Here is a 22,166-nt window from a genome sequence, read left to right as displayed (position 1 = left end):
GTCCTTAGGGACACGGTTTAGTGCCAGGTGTTGGGTTAACGGTTGGACTCGGCGATCTTGGGAGTCTCTTCCAACCAAAATGATTCTATGAAATGATAAAATCAGAAAAGTGATTGAATTTGCTTTCCTAGTAAAGAAACCAGCCCAGAACTTGCCAGCCTGCACCCGGGAGGAGCGTGGCTAGCAAGGTTGGGGTGGAGTGAGCCCATCTCCCCCAGCATAATCGCCTCTTATTTTAGCCGGGTACAACATGCATTGCTGGAAATTTTAGCAATTTTTTGTTTTTTCATTTTTTTGCTTCAGACACAAAGCCCCTGTGTTAATTAAGCAAGGCTGCAAATGATAACGCGGGACCACTGCAGTGTCCATGTGTCGCAGCAGCCCAGGTGGCCCCGTGCACCCCAGCGTCCAAGGTCGACCCACAGCGTTCCGTCGAATGAAATGAAAATTCTTCCTGCAAATGTCAACAGAAAAATCAAAGCAGGAAAGACGTTATCGGCACTGGCGCAAATGAGAGATTATCCCGGTTCTGCGGCAATAACCTACAGAGAAAGGCAAAAAATTCAAAGCAAGCTGATAGTTTATGTTGCTGTAGGAGAACTGATGTTGAATAAATTCATCTTTGACAGTGACACACGGTGTGACCTCCAGACTATCTGAGTGCTTACAACAACACAAGGACACTGATGAATTTGAAGCAGACGTCACTTTGACATATGAGAAAATCCAACGGATTCTGATTACGGTATCCCGTGAAGCCATAATTAAGGCCTTTATGGCAACAAAGAAAATTGGATTACATTATTTCAGTGCTAAACAGCCAGAAGATTGCAGGAAAGCCAAGAGTATAGAGTGTAATGAGCCATAGACATCCCAGAGAGAAAAAAAAGACATGGGCAATTGCAGGACATTTTTAAGCGGTCTTGCATTTTTCAAAATGATATAGGCCAAACCCATGAGTGGCAGCAGAGGAAATCATACCTTTATTTTCTACTGGTCTATTCATACCCCATTTTTCATAAGAAATGTGCGTCATGTAAATCAGAGGGACTCTAAATGCAATCCACACATGTTGCGGTTACCTTCAATGCCTTCACAAAGGAAGTTTTCCACCGCTGCTTTATTTAAATGACTAAATCATCAGTACCACAATGCAGGTGAGAAGTGCTGAAAATCCCCAATACCACAACCATGTGAACTCTCCATCCTTTCTAGCACCAAGCCAACTCTACAAGAACCAGAATCACCTGAATTAAAATAGCAAGTGAAAAGCAGGTATGGAACAGCTCCATCAAACTTTGCATTAGTTTTAAACCCTTTCCACTGCATTAGTAATAAATAGAGTTCGTATGATGGGCAGGAATATTTGAGAACATGCCCATGTCTCCTCTTCACTGCCTTCCTCCATCAAATATAGCGGCATCTGCTCCCTCCTCTCCATCATTTCAAAGAAGGCTGTTCATGGTCAACAGTTCTCATTTTTGGTTTGCAGTGGTCCAGAAAAGCAGTGATTTGGCTCTTTCCAAAATGTCCTTGTCTATGTATGTCCTTGCTCTGAATGCAAATCCAAAACTCAGAGCAAAGCTCAGCCCAAACCGCTGATTTTCCTTGGTTCTTTGCCAAGGCCTTGTCAAACTTCACCAACATTTTGTCAAAAATGCCTCCCAACCCTTGTCAAAATGTTGGCTGATTTTAACACCAGACGTGAAGTACAAAACAATCCCAAAGTAGGCAAAATGCATCAACCTGTACCCAGACACTCTTTCCTTCACAACAAACCAATAGAATAATGGTAATGTTTTTCACAATACAGTGCCACCACAATTCCAATTTGGCTCTAGAAAAAACACATCTTATTTTTCCACCATGGTCCCATGGCCTTATTGTGTGACCCCCATGCTCTGCATCCAGCTGTGCGTCCAGCTGTGCCTGTTGAGGAACATGGATATTGGAGGCATCGCAACGTGTCCTCACCACAGTTCAGCTACAAATCTCAGACATCTAAAGTAAATAAAACTCTGTGTTCTCAAGCCAGAGAATAAAAAATCATCTTACTCTTCAGTTATATGGTAGATTTATTGTGCACTTCATAAAACATGAATATCATTTGTTTTAATAAAAGGAAACCCACCGGGGATTTGGCTTCATCTCAGCTCTCATTTCATCGTTTGCAGGTCACGTTTTGCTACGTTTCTCAGCTAATGGTACATCAGTCACATCCCATCAGATCACAGACAAAGGTGTCGGTGTTCTGCAATATTGTTTTTTCTAGAATTCTCCATCCTCTCGTGCTCTTTCATAAAAAATATGAATATGTCAAAGACATTCCAGCTTTATATTGATTTGTGAGAGATCATAAACATTTCATCTTTTTCACCTCTCTTCCCTGAGCAAAAAAAAAAAGCTGTGAAAAAATTCATTCCTCCTTTGTTTTTCTCAACAGAATTAGCAAATATCCAGGTGACAATCCAGATCAGAAATAATGTCTGAAACACCTTATAAAAACCACATGAATTTTATCAGATTATTTCAGTGGATAGCCCCATCACCGGTCAGATTTCAAGGCAGACTTTATGTTGCTGTGTTCTTCTTTTGTTTGCTTTTCTAAATGGGACTCGGACAAAGAGAGAGGATGGATTGATGTGGGGCATTGGAAAGAGTGTGCAAAACCTCCCTGAGACCTTCGAGATACCATCTCGGTGCTCCCAGGGGACCCCCCAGCATCTTGCAGCCCCTCCCAGGTGCTGCATCTCTACTAATTAAAATCTGTTCTTCCCACTTGTTTCATTCTATGGAGCATAAATTCAGAGATTAATTAAAAATCAGCAGAAGAACAGTGTTTGGTGAGGAATTAAATGGAGAATTGTGGCTGAATTTAGCAAATTCAGAAATGGCAGAATGTTTCCTCCTGATGCTTCATTTTAAAACAGCAAAATTGGTTCACTTGAAAGAAAGAGGTTAAACAGCAAGATTAACTAATCCCAAAAGCAAAAATATGCCCCTCCTCGATTTCATCTAGGATATAATGATATGGTTTGGGTTGACCCTAAAGAAAAATAACAAATATTTTATTGCACTTGAATCTGCTTTCTCTCAGTTTGGCTATTATTATTTTTTAAAATCCATTATCCATCCAACTTTATTCCGCCTTCAGTATGAGCAAACTCGAGCTACCTGGAAATCTAATTTCTTTAAACATTCACAAACCATTAGTTTTTATGGTAGAGCAAAATTTTGGGAGGTATAAGCTCTCCCAAAACCACCAAGGAGAGAAAAACAAAGCAGCACCAGAGGTGCTAATTTGGAAGTCGAATAGCTTTGAGAAAATTGCATATGACATCAAATCAGAAGTAATGTCAAGATATCAAACGTATACCTCAAGCTATATGGGAGTCAATTGCTGAAAAATGCCAGAGCGGAAGTTGCTGGTTACATACATGGTACATGTTAAAATACATTGAACAAAATGGCCTGGTGTGTTGATGAGCTATAGAAATCCATTCTTTAATACCTATAAAATGAAGTAATAGATATTTTTGTCTTTTCCCCTTCCAGTATGCAGCCCATTTTGGTTACAGCTTAATGCGTTCATTAGTGGTCACCATCATTAAGCACATCCCTCCATGGCAGCCCCCTCCCCACACAACACATGGTGCACAGGGACCAGAAGACCTGACAAAAGAATCACAACTTCCTCCTACCGCTCCACGTTTTGATTTTCCATCCCCATTTTCACACCCCGTCCCATTTACTCTCCACCCCACACCCTGACCCCGACCTGCCACACACACAGCGCCCACCTCCCGAATTGCCACATGAAGGTTTCCCAAGGAGAAGGAAGGCAATTTCCGTCACTTTATGATTCATTTAATCACCTTATGTGATGAGGATGATTATATTTGATTCACACAAAAGTGACTCAGATTACACACAAAATTATTAACGGATAAAAAGAGAACACATTCTCTGTTATTATTATTATTATCATTTTATTAATTCTTGACTGATATTTTGCTTTCAGGAAGAACTGCAACAAGCTAAATCTTAATGGTAGTCATCATGGGCAGAAAAATTGAGACTGTCCCACTCCCTTACACATGGACTCAAAACAATGGTCTCAAAAAACTCAAACAACAGGGATAGGAATGATTCAAAGCAGAGATTTCCATGAAAGTTTCTATACAAGGGTGTTGAGGGGATTGCAGGAGAAGGATTCTCAGAAAAGGGGTGGTCATGTATTCTCGACAAAATATCTTTCTTTCTATTTCAGCATCACTTTTGGGAATCCTGTGTGCGGCTGAAACCCTTTCAAGCTAGTAGATCAGTTTGGGAGTAAGAAGAATGATAATGTGGTGTAAATTATATGCCAAAAAGACAGCAGATGATGTAAAGTCAAGATTCTTAGGAGTTTTCATAACATAGGTTACATCTTCAGAGAAAGCCTATTTTATATTATCTCCTCTATCCCTCTGGCAGTTGGATAATATCCCTCCAGCAGCTGGACCACCTGCTTCCATGGAAGACCAATATTAGGAAAGAACTGCTGCATTTTATTCATTTGCAAAATTTGGCCCAAGTGAGAGAAGTCAACAAGAGGTGACCAGACGGACTGCATTAACACAGACTTCAGAAATCTCCTGTAAATTAAAGAAAGAGTGATCTTTTTAGATGTACGCCTTCCACATCGGGTGTCAGCACCAGCAGCGTGTGCATCAGAATGGACCCAAAATGTGCATTAAAGGCCATGATGTGAAAGAGGAGAAGGGTTTGATGGAACTTAAAATAAGATAGCCTACCTATAGAAATGGAAGAGAATTAAGAGAAAAATTACCTTGTAAATTACCTGTGATTCTAGACATGAGGAAGAAATTGTTGCCCTGAGGGTGGTGAGAGCCTGGCCCAGGTTGGCCAGAGGGGTGGTAGATGAACCATCCCTGGAGACATCCCAGGCCAGGCTGGACGGGGCTCTGAGCACCCTGAGCTGGTGAAGATGTCCCTGCTCATGGCAGGGGGGCACTGGGGGAGCTGGGAAGGTCCCCTCAACCCAAACCATTCTATGTTTCTATGATTCTACCAATTTGGGCCACAAAAGGGTTTGGATGTGATGTAAAGTGGATGCTAGTGATAAGAAAAACAGGATGGAGTTACCCTGCTATATCCCCACCAAACATCTACCCTGAGAGCATACATTTATACTTCATTTCCAAATCCTACAATACAGCACACAGCAATTTCTGGCTCGTGCTGTAGCAAGAGATACAGGGCAGCAATTGCCCTCCCTTAATCTGCCAAATAAGAGTCGCTACACAAGAGTATTCTGAGAAATATGGGCAGACGAAAGGCTTTAGGCACCTACATGGGCTTAATTTGATGCACTGTTGTGCAATCATGGCGCTGGCATAAAAAGACATCTGTACCACTCAGGTGTACCTCACCAGGAAACAAATGACATCAGTTGCTCTTCCCTGCCAGCGCACACACTTTGCCCAGGCATCACTTTCCTCACTTACAGAGCGGAGCCACCTGCCTGCCGGCTAAAAAGGGAAAATGAGAAAATCAAGCCTGAGCAGGCATCACCTGGTGTGACAGCGGCGTGTTGTCCCCACGTCCCAGCGAGCAGACGCAGCGACTCGCCATCAGACCCGCACAACCGCACTGTGGCGGCATCACTAAAACGCGTTCTTTGCTAAAAATGCAAAATCTGAAAGCCACTTTAAACACTATTATAAATATAGCATTGGCATGCCTACTGAAAAACACAACTAATTCCAGTTTCGAAAGCCTCTAGGCAGGACACCAGGCCGGAGGGCTGTGAAATTCCCCGCAGCGTACACCTACGAAGCGAAGGCAACAAGGCAGGCTGTCCGCGGGACTTAAGGCTCGGAACAAATTGAAAATCACTAATGGAATATTGTGCAGTTTGTTCGTATTAGGAGCAGTCAAAAATCATACATAATGTAACAATGTACGTGCAACAGCAGGCTCACGCGAGATAATTTAACCATGAGGAAATGGTCTTTGAAGTGGTCCCTGATGAGATTTTGCTTGTTCCTTAGAGAATCCAGATGTATTCCAGAACAGCATTTTAAAACCACTTTCTAAAATTACACACACCATCCCCCAAGTCATTATGGTGCATTATGGTGACACTCTGCAGTCGGGATTTTATGGGGGAAATGACTTCTGAGTTGTGTTTTTCTGTTAAATGCTCCCCCTCCAGCACCTACACCCCCATTTTGACGACTGCAGGCATTTCATTACCTGACGTACACATTCTCTGGGCTTTGAGTTTTGCAGAAGATACATCATCGGCCAAATTCACCTTGTTATCCCTGGGAAGCTCATTAAAGGCTATTAATCTTGACGGCATAGGGGTTATGGTACAGTAACTGTGAGTAGATAGTTGGCCTGAACAGCCATGTTTTCACCCCAAAATGTTAACTCGTGGTTTTTACAGCTGCAAAGCAAAGCAAACCAAGGGGAACCAGTCACCCTTCCTCTCTCATCTGCTCCATGAGAAGGGAAATTAAGTGTATTATTAAAAGAGCTCCCCGATTTTGTGCTTTGATGGGGATCTCCCTGCAAAGCCACAGAGCAGACAACCCAGGAGGTTTGCAAGCCAGGGATATATCACTTTAAGATCTGTGCTTTACATTGTTCTGTCCCAAAAGTGATAGAAGCAAAGCCTTGCATGCATTAGCTGGCTCAGACTGTGGAAATCAAGGATGCTTCGGCTAAAACAGAGGTACCCAAACAGCCACAGAGCCTAAATCACTTTGGTCCAGGCTATTGAGCTCCTTATTGGTATTTTAAGGAAGCCAAGACCTCTTTTTCTTTTATTTTCTTCTCTTTCCTTTCTTTTTTTTTAATGTGACCTTCAGAAGGAAATTCATGGGCAACCCCAACAATAAGCGACTTCCCCCATCTGCGGTAAGTGCTGGGGAAAGCTATCAGGCAAAGAAAATTGATTCCCTTTCAGAGACAGAAACAGACCCAGAGAGGGATTTTATTTCCCTGTAAGGTTATTATATTCAATGTTAACATTATTTAAAGAGCTTTGAATGGAGCTGTACTCCGCAACATCTCATTATGGTGTAAAATCTCCTTAATGATTACGCTCTGCCAATACCCACTGCTTTATGGGGTGCTTTCATTACCGTTAGAGATGCTCTCCATCTGGGAGTGACATATATCCATCGCAGCAGCCTTGTGAGGATGGCGAAGAAAAGGAAAACATCACTGTGCAATAACTGTTAACGTTTCTGTCTGCAAAATCCCCAAAGTTGTAACGATTTGGTTCAAACACATGGGATTTTGCATTTTTCTGCAGTGCTTTTTAGCACTGGAAGCCTTCAGAGGGTTTTATATATTAAACATAGGTTCTGTGCTTAATCTATTTGTACTGGGTGTTTCCTTTCCATACAGAACCTGTCAGGAGTATAAAATAATCTGAAACATGGTTATTTATTTCCACACTGCATTACTAAGCGTATGAACAGTACTTATCACCCAGTAACACACCTGCAGTGCCGGCACCTTTGCATTTGTGGAACTAAACACATTTATACAAGTCAATAAGTAACACGGACTCATACAGCTTTTCTCAGGCTTAGCCAGGAAAGCTGTTCCAATATTTATCTTTTTCCCCTGAAAAAGTTTTCCAAGAAAATGAAATAACTTTGTATTTTATAAAAATATGGTCTGGAAATATTTGCATTTTCAGTGAAAACTCCAAATCCTCTGACCAAATGATGCAAATAACCAAAATGTAAGAGACTGGGAAAAGATGCTTGGACAAAATGCCATATTCTTTATTAAATGCGGCGTTTGACCTAAAGCACCCACAGCAACACGTATCCTCGGGGGAAGGTGTGAAGGGGTATTTACTTCTACATTTGCACTTAGTAAAACTGTTACAGGAAAAATTATCTCCCACTTCTGGAGCCAAGAATAGGAGGTGCTAGTAGGTTGAAGAGGCTTTTTGTTCACTCAAAGAACAATGTTAAATACATTTTTATAGCAAAAGACATAAGCTTGATAGATTAATCTCATGAAGGACAAGATTAATAGGTGGCTCGGCCATAATATCTAATGTGTCTCACAGAGGGCATTCTGCAGGCAACGTTGCCACAAGTTACCATAGCCGGATGGCAAAATTTAGTCTGGTATGACTGAAATTAGACAGACTCATTTCCAACCTTGAGTGCACTTAATAAAGGGAGCAATTTACCCAGGATTGTGGCGTGTCCCGTGCAGCATGAATCAGACATTAGGTCTGGGTCAGCCATCCCAAGGGCTTCTACCATGGCCTTCTTCCCTCCCCAGCCCTTCTAAAAGCACAGAAGTCCTGGCTTTCTAAGCTTTTTCCTATTAATCGAATCCTATTTAATGCAATTTACAATGACCAGGGGAAACATTTCTGCACAGGCGTTGGTACTTAGTGGAAATACAGTTTTGTGTTGCATCGCAACTCCCTTGCAAAGATGTTTTACGGCTCTCAGAAGGAATAAACCCAGCACAGCACGACCCTGCAGCAGCTTTGGCAGGTTGCACCCCCCACAGACACTCAGCAGTGGGGGACCCCCTATCCCAGACCCCAAAACCCAGCGCTTTCCCCCCACCCCAGGCTTTGTGTTCCCTCCAGCGGGGATGGGAAGAAACAGCTCCAGCTCTGTGTTTCTCCAATTCTCCGCATTCTGCAGTTCTCCAGATGCATTCCTACAGACAAATAGAGATCTTTTTAAAGTCTTTTTCCACCCCCCAGTCTGCTATTAGTGTGATTAATGGAAGGAGAGAAAAACTGGGTAAGGAGAGGGGAGCAGCATCCTGCTCCTCTGAGCCGTGGCGGCCACAGCCGCCCCTCCTGCCCAGAGATGGATGAAGTTGCTGCACACCGGGAAGGGGAACCAACAGGCAGAGCTGAAACCCCATCCCAAACCCAGGCTTAATATTTCTAGCTGGGTTAGAGCACCAGGAGGCTAAATCACACAGGGGGTTTGAATTAATTGTGAGTTTTCCCCACTCTGTCCTCCTCATGAGCAGCAGTATCTCTATCTGGAAGCATCCCAGCTACTCACCGAGCCAGCTCTGCAGACAAAGCAATTTGCCAGTCAACATATGCATTAACCTGAAAATCCCCCCAGGTAAAACTCCATGAGGCTCAATGAGCTGCAGATACCTTAACGGAATCCCCAAACCCTCCAACGACTGGATTTTAATAACTTTAATAACCCAAATACTGTAAGCTAAAGTTAAGATTAGGCTTGTCGTTTTTATTGTACTTATTTGGGTGCGGGAATGTTTTGAATAGCTTGTGAGCGGCTTTGGTTGTTTTTCTTGACAGCGTGTTGGCCCTGGGCTTGCAGCTTGATGCTCAACTCAATTGCTTCAGTTTAACTACTTTGCCTTCTCCTGACTGTTTTAGTTTTCAAAATAGTCCTAAATTGCAAACTGGAAGGAAGAGAAACTTGGGGGGTTTTATGGGCGTTTAAAGTTCACAAGGAGGGAGGTCCTGTCTGATGAACAGGAGTAGAAAACAATTTGCAATGTCTCCTTCTCCTTCTCCATCGCCCTGCAGGAGGGAGGAGGAGTCCAGACACCTGGCACTTAGCGAAACCCCCGCAGAATTTAGGACCTTCAAAGCTCCCCCAGTTCCCCCTGCCATGAGCAGGGACATCTTCACCAGCGCAGGTTGCTCAGAGCCCCGTCCAGCCTGGCCTGGGATCTCTCCAGGGATGGGGCATCTACAACCTCAGCTGACCTATGAATGTTACCAGCTTCAAAGGAATTATATCACACATAGGCAAAGCAAAAGCAAATAATCTCTTCTCTAAGATGAACGTGTTGAGTCACAAGTTAATTAATGGCAAATTACATGAGCAAGCTTCAAAATGAGCCTCCAGCTCTCTGAGTCAGACGCCCACAGGCTGGAGGAGGGAAGGAAGAGGGGAGAAAGGCGTGCAAAAGGATGCCCCGAGGAGCAGGACCACGAGTAAGCGGCCGTCCACTCATGTAATTCCCAAGAAAGAGTTATATAGAGCATGATGAGAGATGTCAATGCTTAAAAAAAAGAAATAAGATGCCAGAACTCTACAAGTAACAATTTGCCAGGAAAAGCAAAACAGCTGAGAAGGAGTAATCTGATCCACATTTTTTTCCCATTTTCTTCATTAATTTTAAATACCAAACCTTACAGGAAGGCAAGCCCTAAAAAAAAAAGGAAAAGAAAAACAAAAGAGAGAGAAGGAAAAAAAGAGAAATATTAACTCTTTCTTTTCTGTATGAATAAAAAAGCATCACTTTTCCTAGTGATGTCTCCCTGTCCTTCATCTGCTCCTTGCCATCCTCCTTTCCTTTCCCTGTCTCCTCTGTATACATAGCCAGAGGCTCATCACAGTTTGATTAGAAACATCCTAAATTATTGCGCTTTATTCCAATCTGCACTTCTGAAAGGTGATGGGGTAGATGGTCCTGAAGGAATCGCCACCTCTCACAGCAAGACTGGTATGAAATGTGGGTGTCATCCTTCAGTGGAAACACCTTGCAATAAACACAAGGGCACTTGGGCCACAGTGGAACTTGTCACCCTGCTGTGGCACCAAGTGAGAGCCGCCAGCGGTATTAGAAATGCCTCAAAAGCACCAAATCCACCGGGTGCACCAAGTCCTGCAGCCCCCACCCTGCAGACAGGAGCTCCAGGTCCCCCTCCAGCTAAGCAGACATGCAATGGCCAGTCTTACAAGTGCATCACCAAAGGAAAAATAAATCCTCAAAGTCTTAGTGCCAAGAAGCTGCTTCACTGGCAACTTGTAGAGGCATTTCTCTTTTCAGCTTTGACCCAAACACACCTCCTTACCCCGTATATGTTGTGCAGGGGGATCATCATGAGACAAATGCCTCCGGATGGTAGAAAGCAGCTGGTTTTCATCTCCCCAACAAGCACCAGGCAGCCCCTATGTCCCCAAGATGTTTCCATCAAAATTTTCTTTGACCTGAGAGACCATTTTATAATATTTCCATACAGTTACAGTGCCCAGAGCCTATCTAGGTTTCTATTTGAGCCAAAACCCAAACCAGAGGTGCTCCAGGTCAGGTTGGTCAAGGAAACCAGAGTCCTCACCCTCCCATGTCCCTCCTTCCCAGTTGGTGGCAATGCTCTGGCCACAGCCATGGTCACAGAAGTCACTTTTTTTGCTTAAAATTCAGAAATCATTTCCCAAATACTAACTAAAGCTTTTTGAGGCTCTGTTTCCATGTTTCTCGATTTGAAAGTGAAGCGGGGGGTGAGCAGCGAGGACCTGGTCCTGCTCTCACCGAAACACCCAGTCCTGGGCGCTCCAGCTTCCATCTGAAGTTTCACTTTTCCCCACCAATGAAACCATGATGAGAAAAAGGCAGGAAACAACCATTCCCATTCAGTATCTGTTTCCATAGAAACACTGAAATTAAGAGAGAGAGAAGGCTTTTGACATCACCCAGCCCATACGGCTGCCAGCACAGTCACGGAGTTTCGAGCCCCGCTCACACCTGAGCTGACAAAACATACCTTTGTCTGGATTTTACAGGCTTATTGACAACACTGACTTGAGAGTTATCCTGGAGCTACACGTCGCTGTGAATTAATCAGGGAGCAAAGGCTTCATGTGACCATCTCCCAAGGGTTCTCCATGGGCTGCGAGGACGTGGTGATGGGCACGAGACACCCTGACGCTCAGCTCTTGCCTCAGGAGCTCACGTATATATTTAGCTGACAAGACGCATAAAAATCACTCACTGAGCAAGACAAACATGAGAGTTATTTGGACAGGGTTAGCAGGTTTGCAGTATCCAGATGGAACACACAAGTCCTCCCAGAATGTGAATATCTTCTCTTTTTTTGAGCAAATTAATACGGGCCACGAGCCAGACTGTGTCAAGAGGAACGCTCACATAAGGGGAAGAAATCGCACTGTGGCCCTTTGTCCTGATAAACCATCATCGTATTTCCTGTTGCTGCTGGTTTTAGAGTTGGAGAAAAAAGACAAAGCAGGTTCCAGCCTGCTGTCTCACACCAAGGTCCAGGGATCCCCGTGGTTCTGACAAGATATGTACTCCATCGATGGCTAGGAAGGAGGAATTTCATCTTCTCCTTTGCCTCTTATGCGAATGCTTGGAAATGAAAACATCTGTGCCAAGAAATCCCCGAAGCATTAATGAAAACGGGATGCTACTTCTTGTTACTTTCTAGATTTGATATATAACAGGAACGCCGAAAAAATGTGCAAAGGAATGTTCTTCCCCCCTCCACTGAAAGACAACAAGCTTTTCCCTGGTAGTTTGCAACACTGTTCCATAAAAACACAATAAAAATCACAGTGAGAAACACTAGAAGAGATTGACAGAGTAAAACAGGAACAAAGTACAAAACCAAAAGCATCAAGAGTAAGCTCTTAAGTCTTCTTCCTAATCTTCCCAATGATCTCCTCCGCTGCTCTCTTTTATTACCTCTCAGAAGGGCTTTAGCTTTAATATATATTGGAATTACTGGGGAAAAAGAAACATTTTAGACATTTAGGCATCCTAATTCTTTCAAGAGAGGTTTCTTAACCTTTAATCCTTCCTCAACCCGTGGGCCATGCAATCTGCAAGGCAAAAGGTCAGCAATGTGGACAAAGAAGTAAGTCTGAGTCTAACCCACTTTCCTTCTACCCAAGCTATCTGCGGTCCGTGCGCAAACACACATCACTGGCTTTTATTGCTGCTAAGGGCTGATGTGCTCAGTTTAAATACTGGTAAGTATTTAAACATCCATGCACGGCGAAGGAGAAGAGTGTGTGGGCTACCTGGGAGAGAAAGGGGCACATCAGCTCTCCCCAAGATCTCATGGTTGGCCAACCAGGTCCTCAGCTGATGTGAATTGGTTCTACTCCCACTACCTGTACCGTGGGGACTTTTTGGGTGTGACAGGTCTATCTATCATAGAATTATGGAATCACTTGGGTTGGAAAAGACCCTTAAGATCGAGTTCAACCATTAACCCAACTCTGGCACCCAAGTATGTCCCTAAGAACCTCATCTCCGTGCCATTTAAACCCCTCCAGGGATGGTGACTCCAGCACTACCCCGGGCCGCCTGTTCCAATGCCCCACAGCCCTTTGGGGAAGAAATTGTTCCCCGAATCCAACCTCAACCTCCCCTGGGCAACTTGAGGCCGTTTCCTCTGCTCCTGGCGCTTGTTCCTGGGGAGCAGAGCCCGACCCCCCTGGCTCCAAGCTCCTCTCAGGCAGTTCAGAGATCAGAAGGTCTCCCCTCAGCTCCTGTTCTCCAGCTGAACCCCCCAGGTCCCTCAGCCGCTCCCATCACTCTTGTGCTCCAGCCCCTCACCAGCTCCGTTGTGCTGACATCCCCACCCCAGACCTGTTGGCCAAGTTCATTAGGGGCAACAACTGTCACAAACATAAGGATGGGCATGGGGTCTTTGCTGTGACGTCTGTCGTGGCTCCCTGTCACTGCTGTGCACTGAAACATTTCATCCGTGTTTTGGGATGGTTCCTGGCATGCATTTTCTAAAGTAAACATCAGCAGCAAAATCAGCTCCAGAGCCCTAAAGGCTCGATAGAAATGCTTAGTGCTGCCACAATAAATATTCACAAGGCGCTCCAGGGAGAGATGTTTTCATTTCCTCAGCCCCCTCGCTGATGGGGTGATCACCCTGCCCTGCACGACCTACGGACACTTTCCCTACATCATTGGGAAGACCAGAGGGACAGGCAAGCTCGAATCGAGACTGCCAGGCAATAATGTGCTACAAAAGAGATGTGTGTACACCACTGCCACCCTGCTTCGGTGAACTTTCAAACTACATTCGCTTTATCAACTCCAGAATGTCATCCCCTTGTGCCCACACTTAGAAGAAAGTTCATTTTCTCCACAAGACGCTTCACCCCCAAAAAAGCTTTCAAGGGAATGGCACAGATGCGTGAAATAGGTGCAGGTACTGCTGTGCACAGGGACAGAGCAGCAACTTGCCAAAAGCTCCTTACTGGTTAAAAAAAACATGAAGTGAAGACAACAGAAGATGCTAAAGCTTTAAAAGAGATTCAGCCCTTCTGCAGGTTTTCCACACCAAACTGATTTACTCAATTAATATCTGGCCCCAAAGCATCCTTCCCTCAAACTGATTCACTCTAAAACTTGTTTATTTAAGGCAGAAAGAATGGGCGGAGGTTGGCAAGTGGGAGCACGAGTCTCCCTCCTTTCTCTCGATCTATACGTTACTCTATACATTGATCAGAACAGGCTGCGAGCAGCTGAGCTGGGTTTGCTCCCAGGGGACGCTGCAGATGAGTTTCAGCATGATGAAATGATGATCTTACCATGACCTAACAGGAGTTCTTTGTCCGTCTATGGAGAAGCCTTTAATGAGTTCATAGCTCATATGGTTTATCACCATAGTTGGTGATGAACAACTTTGGAACCTTTGTAGTGAGACGAATTAAGATACGAGTTCAAATATTCAAGTGCACAGAGATATGCATGATGATGCCTTTTGTCAGACACCCCAGTCGCTGATTTATACTCGCTGTCAAAAGGAAGCTAAAGATAGCGTTTGGAAGTCAGCATAAAATGTTGAATCTGTTGTATGGAGCTTTAATAAAACTATAAGTTCAAGAAAATTGTATGCGTGTTGCCATTTCTCTTGGTCTCACGTAGTTATTCTACTGGTTTGGAACAAATACTAATTCAGCTCCAGCTAAACAATATTTCTGCCAAAGCTGTGGTGGTCAAAGTTGTGCATCGACAGTGGCTTTAGCACCTTTTGGGAAGTAATTGGAAATGCAACTAGAGATTCAGCGGCGCTGCAGCAGTATGGATCAGGAACGGTCCCTTCCACAGTGGCACTGCAGCTTTTCCTCACTAGCCCCATTTCTTCTGACCAGTGTTTATACAAGAGGAAAACAGGATCAACTGATCATTTACACCAGTGGTTTTTAATTTTTTTTCAGTAGTTTTAAAGATACTGACAAATAAAAAGACAAAATTATCTTTATTAAGCAAGGTTTCAGCTGTTCTTGCAGGTTTAAATTTGAAATGCAGCACATGAAGCTACATCGTTCTATGGTTTTATTGCATGAGCAAGGCATTTCAGCCAACTTTAGTCTGCCTTTGATCATCTTACATGTCTCATCTGTTCACACTGCAACTTTTGAAGGGGATGTCTGATGTTTTCTTCTGAAGTTCATGTAAGAAAGTGACGGGCCCTTATTTTACGTTACCTTTAGAAAGCAGGAGGTTGACACATGCAAAATGTAGTTTCCAGTCATTTGTTTTAGTCATTTCAACACAAGCAAAGGAATCTGTCAGTGACAAGTTAGTAGATTGTTTGTTATTCCTTACGCTGGTAAAAGAGATTGTTAAACGCACCAGGAACATGTTCTGGAAATTGTACTATTTCTTATTCTTTCTAAAGCATAAATAGATGCTGCGCCATGGAATTAGGCCAAAAATGCATTAGCAAAATAGCCAAGTAGGAACAAGAGTTTGGTGACAGAAATATGTAATGGGACCTAACCAGATTTGTCAGCAGGAGCATTTTCCTCTCAACAATAAAGATGCTCTCCAAGATAATATGTTTAGCCCTAGATATATTACAAGACAAAATGCAATAACTCCAATGGTTATTAGTTCATCGTGTTGTCTCTACCTGAGGCTGCTCTATAATAATAATTCTACCCCCCAAAGTACCAGGCCGATGCTGGGGAGCCTGGACAGAGAGAATTTACATCTGGATTCTGCTTCACTCAGTGACTCACGATAAGAAATATTTTGGGAATTACTAATATGCAACATATGTTAACGTCTAGTTTTTATTCCAGCTTTCACTAAAGGCATTGGAAGGTCTTCTATTGACTTTAATGGGCTCTGAATGTGGGTAACAAAAATCCTGATGAGACTTTGCAAGAAGGTTTTCTGGACTGATCCCTGAAATTCTGGGCATTACGCACCTCCCCGTCCCCAGAACCAAGCTGTGGGTTTTCTCCTAAGGCACAGAACAAAAGAGGGAAGGATTTTAAGCATCCCTGCTATCCACGGCAGCAGAATGCTTCCAGTGACTGATTTCCTCAAGCTTCCAGCCAGGAAGGTTGGTTGAGCTCTGTAAATTTTTGTAGAAAGGGCCTCCAACCGTCCTGACGTACATGTCAAAAGAGATACTTTATCACAACATCCATCACCCATCCCATCTCCTCAGAGTGGGAAGTTTCGCGATATCTGGCGTTACATGCCGCCAGATGCTGGGCTCTTTCATTCGCTGCCAGGCGGGAACAGAGTCTCATAACTCATCGGCAACACACGACGCCATAAACCTTTTTGCGAGACATACTTCGTAACCACGAGGGTTAAAAAGTATGACCCCATACATTTAAAAAACAATAAATGAGGAATCTAGTGGAGTAAGTAGCCCATTAGGCATGGCACCATGTTGAAGCATGAATTTTGACTCCTCAGATTTCCTAAAATAACACTTTCCGGATGGAAAAAATATTTACCAAAATAGAAATGCCCCATAAAAACACTGAATTCGATACAGTTCTGATGAGAACCTGTCTCCTTACCTGTCACTTACCACATCTGGCACACAGACCCAGAGCCAGGCGCCTGGAAGACCACATTTCGGAGCAGATGTGTGATTGAGGACCAGCATGGCCGAGAGCCTGGGACTCGAGGAGCTTCCAGCCTGTTGAGCCTGCTGTGTTTCCCACCAGGAGATCAAGGGACAGAGCTCCGTATCTTCCTCCTCCTCCTTGCAGATCTCTCCATCTAAGGCCTGGGACCTTAGTCAAGCAGAACAGCAACACTCTGGTGCGGTCCTGATGCGAAACGGTCCCTTTTCAATTCCAACATGGAACAAATTCAGGTCACGCTAAGGTTAGTCCAGGCTACTTCTGGCTTACAACCTTGGCGACAGTGTCAGCGCTGAATGTTTGATACCTAAATGAAGAAGTGCTGGTGGAAGTGGTACCTGGAGAGATGGGAATCCCCCAGCTCCCCCATGTGAGTGGGGAGGGCTGAAGGCAGGAGCAGCTCATGCTGCCACCCCAGGAAAAATATGCCTGTTTAATCCCTACCAAGCAAATTATAAAGCTTTTAAAGATCAACCTCCCCCTCTTCAACAGAACATTCAAAGCTACAGGAAGAATTGAGATGAACTAATGTCTGCCTTACAGCATCAGATCCATTTGGGCAACCACACATCAGGGCTCCTATTCGAAGGATTTGTCCCTTTGGTAAAAATGTAAACTGGTAGTTTACAGATACAGAGGAAGTTCTGCTGGTAAAGGGTTTCCAGGAAAGCTCCCCAAGCTCGGGCAGAGCCAGGCCCAGGCAGTTATCGGGGAAACGCTGGTTTCCTCCGGCTATTTATTTGAATGTATGTTCAAACGGGCAGTGGAGCTGGATGAGACACAGAGCAACGCCCTGAGATAAAGGAGGAAATCCCTTTCAGGTTCACAGAAATAGATCTGGGGGGGAATGTCATTCCGAAAAGAAAACAAAGTTTGCAAAGACTTATCGTGTGCATTTGCTCCACTTACTAAAAAGCCTCTTTTCCCGGTGGTAGTGAACAAATCTATCAGCCTAGTATCTGGAAATGCCAGAAGAAAGAGATTGTTCATATAAACACATACATTTCCAGGGGAAGTTTACTCTTCCTATAGCCAGAGGATGTTTACTTTTCTAGCGAAAGAGTATGTTATAAACCTTTCTTCCCTTCTACTTCATCACCGTTTCTCTGGCACTTAGGAGCAGACATTCCTCATTTCAAACATGAGGTTTAGCAGGTCAAGCAAAGGGGGAGCCGCAGTTGTGCATGCAAGAAAAAATAAATATGGGGAATTAAATGACTAAACAAAGAGCCTGAGTTAGAGCTTAGGGATGAGACATTCCCCAAGCGGGGCAGTGACACAGGCGGGCAATGTGATGGCTGAGGTCTGTCAGCTCCGAGAGCACGAACCCAGGGCTCAGCTCCACAAGTCGGACCTGTGACACTCCTAATGTCACAGGGGCCACAGCCTGAGATCCTCCTCCCTCCCTCCCTCTGCCATGGCTCAGGAAGCACTTTGGAACCGCAGGGAATGTGACCGGCGTGTGGTGTGCTCGGTTTGCTGATTCGCTGCAAGCAGGCTTTAGAGATCAAAAATCAATACCAACGATCTTGACTTTGGCTTAACAAAGTCCTAATGAAGTTTAATGGATGCCATTAGGTAAATCGCAAGCGCCAGCGCTATCCATCATTGCGCCGAAGTGGAGATACTTTAAAACGCATTTTAAAGTTCCTCATGTAAGTACAGTAAGAATAAAGTGTATCTCGTTATTTTTATGACCACTTAACAAGCTTCTGCAGTTTTCAGATAAGCACCCACAAACAAGAAACCACCTCTCTCCTCATCGGATACAATTCCACTGCCTTCAGATGAATCACGCCTGATTAACTGCAGGGTGAACTGGGCCATCTAAGCAGCAAAGACCCACGTTCAGGGTGAAAACGCGGCTTTGGGAAACCAGGCAAAAGCTGCAACCCTAATGTGTATGGAAATAATTCCGAGACCCTCTATTTGGACAAGCTTAAAAATATTTTTTTACCTTCCGGCTACTGAATAAAGACGAAGACAAAGAGTTTTTGATTAAGGTCTTGTTCCTGCAAAAAGTGAAGAGGACAGGAGAACCCCCTCAAGGCTGGGCTTTGTAAAGCCCAGTATGTGCTTCAGGAACAGCATATGGTTCTGTGCAGAAAGGCAAGCTGAACAGGACAGGAATCCAGGTCCATCCCTCGTAACTCAAATAAACAGGTTAAAACAGAGCTGAGCAGATACTGAGGACACCACGTCTACCTGTATCCGTGCAGGTGCTGGCTGGCAAACACTAAACTGTCCAGGAGTGTTTGCTGTTGGTGTGAGAACAACCCTCTGGGGGGGAAAAAAGCATCTCAGCAACACAGCAGGAAAAGCCAGTCGTGCACTTTGGGTTTCACCATGGAAATTGCTGCAGGTTGCTGGATAAAAACTGAGTTTCTTCCATCTTTGTGGAATGAAGAAGCGTCCAGTTAACTGAACCTACGTGTATTTTCCAGAAGAGACTTTAAAATGAGGAATTAGGTATCATCTTGTGTGCATTCCTTCCTCTTCCCCCAAAACTGAGAAAAGTAATCTCTGAGGGAAGAATTTAATCAAAGCCAGCTGCTAATTACTTTCCTGACACCAGGGGAAAAGAATGTTAGCATCAGAAAGATCTGGCAGATTTTCATGATTAATATTTGATAAATCTGTAATTGGATCGTTTGATTTTGCAGTCTCCTTTGAATAGAGGTAGAAACTTTATTGAAATTAATCTTTATGAATTCAGGCCACAAACTTCAGGGGATGATAACTCATTGATTGATTTGAGTATCTTGAAGTGCTAAACCCAGAGAGAAAATAAATCGGGATTGCCTAAGGACAAGTCAATAGAGACTGAATGTAATCCAGAGTGTTTTCCTATTAGAAGAAATAAATTACATTCTGTAAAGAGTTTAAGTTGAATTTCTCCAGCCTTTTTTTTTGCCAAAGTTCAGAGATTCAGCATGAATATTTATTTTTAAAGCAAATTAGAATTAAGTGTGTTAACATTGAATTCATAAAATAGCTGAGTAGTATGCAATAATGAGCAAATTGTAACATCACAGTTAACTAACGCATCATATTGTTTAGAATTAGATATAAAAATTTCCTCTTGATCCTAATAAAATATAGCAGAAATTCTATTATATGCAATAAGAACATTGTAGGGCTGAGTATTATTACTATGAACAACAGAAATTATTTCTTGCACTGATTTTTAGCTATTGAGTTGTGTATTGAAACCTTTAAAACTGGTTTAAAGCAAAGAGCCTGGTTTGCAATGGAAGTAAAGGCCATGTGCACGTTCACTGGGGGATCCGAACATACAGTCTCTTATTTTGAAGGCGAGAGATTAAAGTTCTGATTCCATAACCAGCTGCTTTGAACAGACAGCAAAGAAAAGGTAAAAAAATAAGAAAGAAGAATCTTAATCCTAATATTCCAATGTGGCTTGTGTGCGTTTCTCCCCTTATTGCAGCAGCAAAGAGCAATACAGCTCTTTTATATCAGCTTTAAAGGAGATTCGGGGTTGAGTACCTCTCCCCTGATATTTTTAATTCAGCATTTAAATAGTTGCATTAGTATGCACAGCACTTTCCACCTATGCAAGTAGGGAGGTTTCTGCCTCAAAGAGCTCATGATCTAAATTAAATCACAATATTGAAAAAAATCTACCTGAAAACATCACCGAGTCTTAAGGTAGCTACGAAGATTTCTCCCCGTTTCCAGTGATGCCAAGATTTAGGAGAAGGCAAGAAACAAAGAGTGACCATGAAGACAAAGATGACGAGGCTGTTCCAGACTCAGAAAACAGGTAAATAGCTTTGTTAGAAAAGCTGGAAAGCGTATGGGAAGCCATGGATTTGGTAGATATGGCATGACGGCAAAAGTGTTTGAAGTAGATGGGGAAAAAGGCAAACACAAGGATGAAAAGTAAAGAGTATAAGATGAGCCTTCCTACAAACACACTTCAGGACAGAGCGGGAGAAATGTGTCATGTTTTGGGTGATACTAAAAACAAAGAAGAAAGGATGGCAATTTGAACCCAGGTTATGGAGCTGCAAAGATGCAAAATATTCTGGAGATATAAAGGGGAAACCAGCACAATTCTGCAAACAAAGGGAGAGCATGTGGGGGGCTCTACATGTGTGGCTTGGGAATCAGGTCTGAGCCTCACTGACATTGTGTATATATTCAATGTACATTTTGAGAGCAGTGACTGATCTATTCAGCAAAACCCATAGGGCTCAACACCAAACCAGAGGTATATTTTTATATTGTTTTTCTTGGAGGAACAAGGACCCGTCCACAAGCACAGGCTGGAGCTTTCGGCGCACATCTGCCTTTGCATTCATAACCCCTGCAGTTAATTAACTTCATGTAGCAGCACGTACAGAAATTAACAGATATTTAAGAGCTCTGCCCAAGGGATTGCCTCATGGCTTAGAATGGAAAAGTTTATTTTAATGAAAAGCCGTATTTGTCAGCAAACCTCACCCCAGATCCCAATGAGTCGGCGCAAGGTGGAAAAACGAAGCTTTTTCACAACAAAATAGTAAAAATATAAAAGCCTTTGAGTAGTTGAAGAAAGGTTTTATTCGTATTTTGTAAAACAGTCATTTGAGGAAATTACGTATCACTCTTGGCGGATGAGAAGTGGCGTTGATGCTCCCACTGCATTGTCCTCAACACCACCCCCCCGCCTTCTTTTATTTATTGTCGACTTTATTGTATCTCCCGGCCGCGGGTGCAGTGGGGCGGGGGGGGGGGGTGTAGTGGCCGCCCGGTTCACGCTACGAGACTGACTCCTGGTGCACCCCACCGGTACTGCACCGCCGGCCCGGCCGGCGCCCGCGGTGACACCACGACCCGAGGAGCCCCGCCGCGACCAGACAAGGAGAAACGCCGACTGCAGAGAAACAAACAAACACCGACTGCGGAGAAACAAACACCGACTGCGGAGAAACGAAACAAACACCGACTGCGGGGAAGCAGCGGCAGCCGCGGCGGGGCCGCCACACGCCCACGGCCCCGAGCAATCGAGCGCCGAACGACTCGCCCCGCCTGTCTCCGTCTGACTCCCAGCACAGAATCCCAGAATGTCAGGGGTTGAAGGGCCCTGGAAAGCTCATCCAGTGCAATCCCCCCATGGAGCAGGAACACCCAGATGAGGTTACACAGGAAGGTGTCCAGGCGGGTTGGAATGTCTGCACAGAAGGAGACTCCACAACCTCCCTGGGCAGCCTGGGCCAAACAAGTTTCTTCTCAAATTTAAGTGGAACCTGCTGTGTTCCAGTTTGTACCCATTGCCCCTTGTCCTATCACTGGTTGTCACCGAGAAGAGCCTGGCTCCATCCTCCTGACACTCCCCCTTTAGATATCTGTGAACATGAATGAGTCCCCCCTCAGTGTCCTCTTGTCCAGCTCCAGAGCCCCAGCTCCCTCAGCCTTTCCTCACACGGGAGATGCTCCACTCCCTGCAGCATCTTGGTGGCTGCGCTGGACTCTCTCCAGCAGTTCCCTGTCCTGCTGGAA

Source organism: Streptopelia decaocto (genome assembly GCF_964273445.1).
Source record: "Streptopelia decaocto genome assembly, chromosome: 6".
Classification (NCBI taxonomy): Eukaryota; Metazoa; Chordata; class Aves; order Columbiformes; family Columbidae; genus Streptopelia; species Streptopelia decaocto.
The sequence above is the reverse complement of the archived record's forward strand: the minus strand, read 5'-3'. Positions refer to the sequence as shown.